The sequence below is a fragment of the Quercus suber genome, unplaced genomic scaffold, assembly GCF_002906115.3.
Source record: "Quercus suber isolate HL8 unplaced genomic scaffold, Cork oak 2.0 scaffold_1013, whole genome shotgun sequence".
Taxonomy (NCBI): domain Eukaryota; kingdom Viridiplantae; phylum Streptophyta; class Magnoliopsida; order Fagales; family Fagaceae; genus Quercus; species Quercus suber.
The window spans coordinates 52,143-61,411 of record NW_027070425.1 but is presented as its reverse complement, the minus strand read 5'-3'; the positions used below and the strand labels follow the sequence as shown (position 1 = coordinate 61,411).

General features: G+C 37.0%; 1 long non-coding RNA gene across 1 annotated transcript; it reads right to left on the bottom strand.

The window, feature by feature from the left end:
• Nucleotides 1–1,109: 1,109 nt before the first annotated feature.
• On the bottom strand, nucleotides 1,110–2,164 carry LOC136065544 (uncharacterized). The gene is made up of 2 exons (XR_010627165.1): nucleotides 1,859–2,164; nucleotides 1,110–1,438 (listed from the first exon to the last, which is right to left on the bottom strand). It is a non-coding gene; the product is annotated as an uncharacterized LOC136065544 (long non-coding RNA).
• Between the last annotated feature and the right edge of the window lie 7,105 nt (nucleotides 2,165–9,269).

The following is a 9,269-nucleotide window of genomic DNA, read 5'->3' as shown; positions in this document are numbered from 1 at the left end:
ATTAATTAATCAATTAATCATGCAATTTTATGGAAGCACAAATAAATTACCAATCAACTAAATATGCAGCGAAAAATAAATAACACGGTGATTTATTTACGAATGGGGAAAACCCTAATGGCAAAAACCCCACCGGGTGATTTTCAAGTAACCACTCCCGAAACTCCACTATTATCAAATCAAGCGGTTACAAATAACGGAATCCCAAGTACCTTACCAACCTACAGTTGAACCCTTACCCCAATACCCAATTGGACTTGATCTGTAGTGACAGTCTCCACCTTTGATGCACGGCTCCCAAGTACGTGACTAACCAATGCGCGGATCTAAGTACGCGACTTCAGAACACCAACTGAGGAAGAATGGTTGGCTGCAAAGTTCTTCAGTTCATCCACTTGATGAATAGCAGGAAGATGCTTGGTTACAAAACCCTATGGTGCAAATACACAGCAACTTCTTGATGGAAGATGAACTAGGTCAAGAACTTCATCTGTTGATTACAATTTGCTTAAACAGAGATTGCTCAATGATAATGCAACTTGTGTCACCCAAAACGGCTCTTAAAATAATCCTTTTATATGTTTAGAGTTAGAAGAAAAGAAGACCCAAAAACGTATTCACGGATCCCAAGAAAATCAAATTGAAAATCTGACTTTTTAAATCTCGACAGATAGCAGGTGTCGAGGTAGCTGTCGAGAGGTGTCGAGCTTTAAAAACTTTGCACTTCAGCTTGCTTTCTCTTGGACAAACTTGATGACTTCAACACTTGACCTTGAAACATTGTTTCTTGAAGTATTAAAAACACCTAGAACTACCCAATTACAAGCAGAGTGCATTTTGTCAAAGGATTAGCCAATTTACATAACTAAGTGACATATGTTCTTAAACAAGTTAAAACATATATGTCCTAACAGTTTGTGTCTATGGCATTATTCATAACCAAAATGCAAACAATTCCCTATTGTTATTATTGTACTGTGCCTATAAGTTTCTTGATAAAAAATATGTGCTAGATGGACATTTGAAACTTAGCTATGGAGTTTAGTACAAAAGTGTTTTTGTGTTAAACTTGGTGATTTATACAATATCACTTTAAAGATAAATCATGCTGCTCCAAACTAAGGTACAACATTTTTTACTAAAGTGATAACAATAATCTAATTTGGACACAACTATTGATTCCACATGGATTTAAAGAGATAAGAAATGTAATATATAACCTTCAACTTCTCTAAATGGAAAGCAGGGTTGATAATCTTTCTGTGTTTAGCCCATTTCTCACCCTTGTAGCTTATTAATCCCATTGCAAGCAATCTAGTAAGTGGATTTGGTTTAGGCTTCTGAAAGTCACCCATCTTGGTGAAAACATCTTTGATTTGTTCAGGGCTCATTATGTTTACACAGGGTCTTAGGCCAAGCCATGTAAAAGAATTCTTGCCTGCATTTGTTCACGAAGGTTAGAAGAAAATCCAATATTTAAAAAAAAAAATACTATGTCTATATCATTTTCACAACAAATCTTAAGTGAGAGTTTCTTATTAACTATTACTAATTAGCAAAAAATAATTTTTGCTGTGTGTTTAAATTAGAAGTATTAACACTAGCTTTACCTAAGAAAATTTTGGCTCCACCGCTACCAATTTATATTCTTGTTTATAGTTTAATCAATCGGTCAAGTTTTCCAGTTCAGATTTAAGATTTTGGGCATAATCTAATTCATAGTTGAAAGCTTTTAAACAGAAGTTACAAGACTTTAAACAACCATACATACTTTATTGCTATGGAAATGAGTGAGATATAATTAGTGTTTGCTACAACAAAATCTTTAGGTAATTAAGTTTATTGTAGACATACATACCATAATGCTTCACTATGTGATGTTTAAAGGGGAGAACATGTGGCACAATATCATCAGAGAGTTCTATGGGTTTAGAACAAGCTTGCTTTATCATCATAGGGCTATCCTTCGTGTCCCCGAAGAAAAGTCTATAGGAATTGCCTACAAGACCTTGCTTTCTCAAGCACCTCTCTAAATATTTTGGTCTTAACCACACCCAATTCAGAATCATGCATGACATTGTTGTCATTACAACAAAAAGAACGGAGGTGGCAACTTTGTCCAGAGAAATTTCCATTATTATTTTTTCTTTGTGGAAGGAGAGCTAGACGTAGAAGAAAGTGAAGAAGAGATAAGAATGGATATTATATATATATTAAAAGTCTTTGAATGGAGGTTTAACCACAATTACCAAAACTGTTGAAATATTTCATCCAAACTTATATATATATATATATATGTCAGTGATTTAGTCTAACTCCAACTCATTCCAATCTTTCTTTCATTCTCATCAGCTTCCACTTTAGAACAGGAGAGATTCCAAACCCAACAATATGGATTAATATATGTGCGATGCATAAGTTTGAACGAAATTTTTCAACAATTTTGGTAATGGTGGTTAAACCTCCACTCAAAGACTTATAATATATATATATATATATATATGGAGAGCGAGAGAGAGAGAGAGAGAGAGAGAGAGTGTTGTGGGGCCAGAAATCAGGTAGCCTTGGCCTACTCCAAGCCAGGCCTAAGGGCCCACGCCGAGGATGCACGAGGGGTCCGAGGATGAAAGCGCGAGGACCGACCCCCGAGGAACATATCCAAGGATGACCCCGTCCTCGGGCGTCCGAGACCTCGAAAGAACACGAGGAACACCCTGCCGAAAGGGACTCCTTGAATATCCGAGGAGGAAAGGGTCCAATGTCATGCGTCGGCGACGGGAGCGCGGCGAAGGAACAAGCCTTAGGCGAGCTGTCACCTCTGCATTGAATGCCCTCAACTAACGTTCTGGCCGCATTAATAAGGACAGGACTCCTGAACAGCGCCGCCTTGGGTGCTGCAACCTACTGGAGGAACAGGGATGCGGCTGATGGGACAGGCTCTCAAGTGGTGACCTGATTGATCGACAAATGGAGGGTTAGGATCAGTTTAGAGGGGTATATAACGTAGGGAGTCTCTCTTGAAAAGGGGGGGGGGGAGGAATGGGAACCAGGAAGTCCTGTAATGACCCATGCTCTATGGAACCTTTGTAACCAATCTTAAAAGAAATAATGAGAACGTCAAACTTCAGAAGTCCAGTCCGATGAGCATCATTGTGTATCCCAACCCATGTTTAAGTTGATAATGTCACATACAACCATGCAGGGCAGTTGTACCCCTTACTAAGGCCTAGTTCTTGAGCTCATACTCTATAAATTCATTGAATGGCAAGCTGGGCTTGGGTCCATTCTATCAACCTAAAGATGTGTCCCAAATCCAGTCCCTACAGTTACTAATAATCTGTTTTTCTTAACTTAGTCAGTGGCATTGCGTGTAGGATTTGAAATTCCACTCTCATTATTGTAACTATTAAATTATTAAAAAATAAATACACATTAACTTGGTTTTTTATAATAAGATTCAATAATTGAGACAACCGCTCCCTTTCTAGTTCAATGTTTCAATTAATTCTCCAAGTTTGTTAAGCTCCCTTGTGAAAGTAACAATAATATTCATTAATTTCTAAATAAGATGAAATATAAAAATAAATTGACTCTCCTTTTACTCCAAGTGATCCAAAAGTAAATAGAATTGATGGTGAATATGACCTCCTTAGGTGGACTGCACTCTCCCTTGACCTTTCAAGATCTTTTTTTTTTTTTTTTTTTTTTGCTGAGACGTTGATCTTTCAAGATCTATAGACTATAACGCAGTGCAAGCCTCAACATATATATATATATACACACACATGTGTGTGTATTTAAAGCCAAAGCTAAAAGAAAATTCAACAATCTCAAATTTGAGTCTAATTTTATGCTATGGTGTCTCATCTTTTTTTTTTTTTTTTTTTTTTTTTTTAATTTTGGTGCAACTGTTTACTACACTATAAAAAATCAAGGAATCTAATTTAAATTTCTTAAATTTTTGTGTTAAATGAGTTATTAAGTGTGAAAATTATAGAATCAAAATTAATAAACCTTAAAAAAAGTCACCATCATTGATTCATTTTGATGGTATTATTATTATATAAATAACGGTCAGACAAACTAAAATTTAAGAATTTCAAGGATAACAATTTAAATGATTTTTTTTTTCATTTGTTTCAAATAAACTTATATTTATTTTATTAGTAGTTATTTTATATTTTCAAATATACAAACATTATATATATATATATATATATTATATGTATAATCGTGATAAAATTTTAATACATATTTAGTTATGCTTATTTGTAAATGTATCTTACGTATATTTACGAAGTTGCAAGCTAAACATATTGGAAACTTACCTAACGTATTGACAAATTTATGAGTTCCAAGAAAGCTAAAGCCAAACATGCAGTTTGTGATGGATGGCACTCTGGGAACAAAATAGTTAGATAGCGGTTAGTACTCATGTACCATTAGGTCGTTACAACAAGTTCTATAAATAAATAATATATATTTCTTCTTCTTCTTTTATGAGAATAATTTATATTTCTAAACATAAACATTAAAATCCAATAAAAAGTGAAAAAAATAAATAAAAGGAAAGAAAACCATAACAGAGCTTATCATTGAAGCAAACAAAGGTTGGTGGACGGCGGCCCAGCAAGCTCCAGATGTGATGAAAACTAGTGGGGATGGCAAATTTGGAGAACACATGGTGGGTGGTCTTGTTCATTATGTGGTCAATGATGGCACAAATGGGTCGGGTTGTACCCGGGTCACGTTGGAGATACCCATCTATGTCTTTGGTCGGTTGGAAATGGAATAGAGGGGAATGGAGGAGAGAGGAAGGGATAGAAGAAGTAACATCAGAACCAACAAGAAAGGTAATGTTGTAATTTCGGGAGAGGAGGAGTTTGAAGTGCACCTGACTCACGTGACTGTGCTGTTAGTATTCTAAAAGGAGACTAACTTATGTATTGATTTGGCAGTTATAAATAGTTTATAAAGTAAATTGACAAATTTAAAAGTTTAAGTGGGTGTTATGGCCAGTGTTAAGAGCATTTTTCCTGCCTATAGACCTAATGAACCTTTTGTAGACAAAAAGTTAAAGAATGGTTTTTTTAGATAGGTGAAGTAAATAATGTTTCCCTTTTAATAGTTACAAATAAATGTACTAGTATTATATAAAAATCACTTTTCACTATTTATTTATGGGAGAGTTCATAATTCTAACTCTAAACTATAAATTGAGCTGTCTCTCTTTAATAATTAAAAATGAGTAGATATCCCTTACCATTAGTTAAACTGATAATACCTAAATAGCCATATTACCAAACCACTAAACTAAATTATCCTTTTTCTCCAAACAAATATAAAATAAAATTCTTGCAATATAAACTCTTCCTGAAAACGGCAGCATCCTTCTCAACCAAAAGGATGAACCATACGGTTGTCAAGCAGAATTTTTTATTTTACCAAAATTTAAAAGTGTTTGGTATATGGTGTTTGAGTTGTGACTTTGAAGCGAGATATATGCATCTTCTTTTGCATGGTATGTGACACCTACACATTTATGTGATACATATACTGCGAGAGTGACGATGTATATATGAGATACAATAGTCGAGGAGAGGCTACAAGTCATTAGCTGAGTGCTAGCTCAGCTCCAAGCCATGGAAATGTCTAAGAAGTTGTGATTCAAGCCATGGCTCCAGTGGCGGCTCTAGGATTATTTTCTAGCGGGTGCAATGAGAAACATAAATTATATAAAATCTAAAACAAAAATGAAGTTGAATATATTGGCATTAAAAAAAAAAAATCCCAAATGCAAGAAGTTTTATGATTACCTGTTTTGAGGTTTCATATTTTGAAATTGTTACATGACATCTTCATTATCAATTCTATTAGTTACATTTTTTTTTTCAATGTATATAGTCAAACAATTATTCATCCACTGATCTCCCATTTGATTGATTGATTTCGAATTTTTTAAGATCTAAATGAGCTTTTTATAAGGTTTAAGAATTAAGATTAACAAATTTATACTTTTGTTGTTAGGCTTTTTAAAAAAAAAAATTAGATCAAATTAGTTTGTTATTGGACTTTTTTGTGTGTTTAAAAAGGCAAGATATTGTTAAGAGTATCAGATTCAAACTTATTTCAATTGTGTTTAACAAAATTTTAGAGTTAGGGTGTTCAAATTTTTATTTAAGGGGTCAAAAAAAAGATTACATTATAATATATATTTTTTGGGCTAGTTCAGGGGGTTCATTTGAACCCCCTGAGCTTAATGTGGAGCCGCCCATGCATGGCTCATCGAGTCAACATGAAAGTATTTATCTCATACAATGGATAAATGTATATTTTCTCTCATACTGTGTAAATACTAAATCCTACAACTATGTGGGACCTATGCTCTATAAAAGACATGCTGCGTATGTTTAATGCATGAGATAAATACCTTTTGAGCATGAACAGGCTACTAAAGATAGGTAGACCATCACGCACCCCTTGTGCACTGGTCATTTCACAAGTATAAATGCACTATTAGTGGGTCCCGTGACAAATACATTTTTTTCAACAAAAATTTCATTAAAAATGGGTCTAATGGCACTATTCACACATTTAAAAATTATTTTGCTACAGTATTTTCAGTTTTCAACAAAATAAACGATATCCAAATGGACCCACATGTATTAAGGCGCAAATTTTATAATAGAATAGTCTTTTTCTTTAATTCTTTGCCAATGAATGTTGTTGGCAACTGCCCTATCATCAAATTTCGTTAAAATTTGCAAAAGTAATTCATAAAACAAACCTCAATGGAACTAATTTGTATAAAGGATGCCTTAATTGAGCTAGTTTATATAACTCCGCTTCATATGGTGGATTAATTTATAGAAGTAGAGGTACCAACAAGGCACTACCTTTCCTCCCATTCTTCGGACCATAGCCATTCCCATCAATAGGGCTTCATATTCTGCCTTATTGCTTGTTGCCGAGAAATCCAGCCTTAACGACTTTTCAATGATGATTCTTTTGGGGGATACCAGCACTAGTCCCACTCCAGAACCTTTTTGGTTCACCACACCATCCACGTACACTTCCCAATGGGAAGAGGCTTGTTGAGAAATCACGCCAACCGATTTTTTATCCATGTCCGACGTTGACGTTACTTCCTCTAATCGAGGCTCCGTGAATTCGGCTACTAAATCAGCAAGCACCTGGCCCTTGACTGATGTGCGAGGCATGTATTTGATATCAAAAACCCCTAAGATCGTACCCCATTTAACAATCCTTCCAGTGTAGTCAGCACTTCGGAGTACGGCCCTGAGTGGTAGCTGAGTGAGAACAATGACTGTATGGGCTTGGAAATAGTGCGGTAGCTTTCGTGTACCGAGCACCACTACTAGAATAGCCTTTTCTAGTGGTAAGTAATGGATCTCGACTTCATGCAGTGACTTGCTTACATAATAAACTGGTCTTTGCACACCACAATCTGCTCGGATCAACACCAAGCTCATAGCATAGGGAGCTACAGCAATATATGCAAACAAGACTTCATCTGACTCAGGACTGGACATGATTGGTGGTCGAGCTAGATAATCTTTTAGCTGTTGGAAAGCCACAGCATACTCTTCAGTCCACTCGAATCCCTTCCATTTGTTAATCAAAGAAAAGAGGGACCGACATCTGTCTGCTGATCGAGAGATAAATCGATTCAGGGCGATAATCATTCCAGTCAGTTTCTGAACTTCCTTAAGATTCCGAGGAGCTTGTAACTCATTGATGGCCTTTATCTAGTCAGGGTTGACCTCAATTCCTCTGTGAGTCACCATATATCCTAGAAACTTGCCTAACCCCACACCGAACGAACACTTGGAAGCGTTTAGGTGCAGCTTGTATTTTCTGAGAACTTCAAAGGTACTTTCCAGGTCCTTCACGTGCTCGGCCACAACCTTGCTTTTCACCACCATGTCATCTATATAAATCTCAATATTTTTGCCCAACTGTGGCTCGAACATCCTCGTCATCATCCTTTGGTAGGTAGATCCTGCATTTTTCAAGCCAAATGGCATCACCTTATAGTGGTAGTTACCAATAGGAGTGACGAAAGCAGTCTTCTCCTGGTCATCTAGGGCTAGTGGTATCTGGTGATAACCTTGAAAAGCGTCCAGGAAGCTCATCTGAGGGTGGCCGACAGTGGCATCCACTAGTTGATCAATTTTTGGCATAGGGAATGGATCTTTAAGGCAGGCCTTATTTAAATCAGTGAAGTCCACTCATACTCACCATTTTTCGCTCTTTTTCTTTACCACCACAGTATTTGCCAGCCACTCCGGATAGAAAACCTCTTTAATAGCTTCAACTTGTTTGAGCTTTGCTACTTCTTCTCTTACTGCCTCAGCATGCTCCTTGGATGGGCGCCGATGAGGTTGCTTCTTGGGGATGATCATGGGGTTTACTTTCAAATGGTGACATATGAATTTCGGATCCACCCCTGGGGCTTCGTAAGCGTTCCAGGCGAATATGTCAAGGTTTCTCTTAAGAAATTCTATTAACTCCTCTTTCTCCCGCAGAGGTAGCTGAGATCCAACTTGAAAGAATTTCTCTGGATTGTCTCCAATGATGACTTTTGTCAAATCTTCGCACCTAGCGCCCTTGTCCGGATCTTCGGCGGGCAGTAACCGATGCTTTAGCTGCTATAAACCCCTTTCGGCTTTGGCCGATGACTCAGCTTCGGGCTTATGCTGAATGGCAGCCATCAAACATTGTCTGGCCACGGATTGATCTCCTCAGATTTCACAAACCTGGCCTTCGGATGGATATTTGACTTTTTGATGCAAGGTAGAAGAAACAGCCCCTAGCGTATGAAGTCAAGGCCTGGCTACAATTGCCGTGTAAGGGGAAAACACGTCTACAACTATGAAATCCACCTCCACCACCTCTGAGCTAGTCTGCACGGGTAATCGTATTTAGCCTTTCGGGGTGACGACTCTTCCTTCAAAATTAACCAGCAGAGAACTATATAGTGTTAGGTCACTAAGTTTTAGGTTCAGCTCCTTGTAGAGATCAGGGTACATTATTTCTACAGCACTACCTTGGTCAACCATTACCCTCTTCACATCATACCCTCCAATTCCGAGGGTGATGACCAACGCATCATCATGAGGTTGGATAGTTCCTATCTTGTCAACATCCGAGAACCCTAAAATTGGTTGATCATCAGGTTTGGATCTCTTCGGACATTGGCCAGAGTCCCCTACAAGGAACTGAGTTACTGTCATGACCTTTGATGG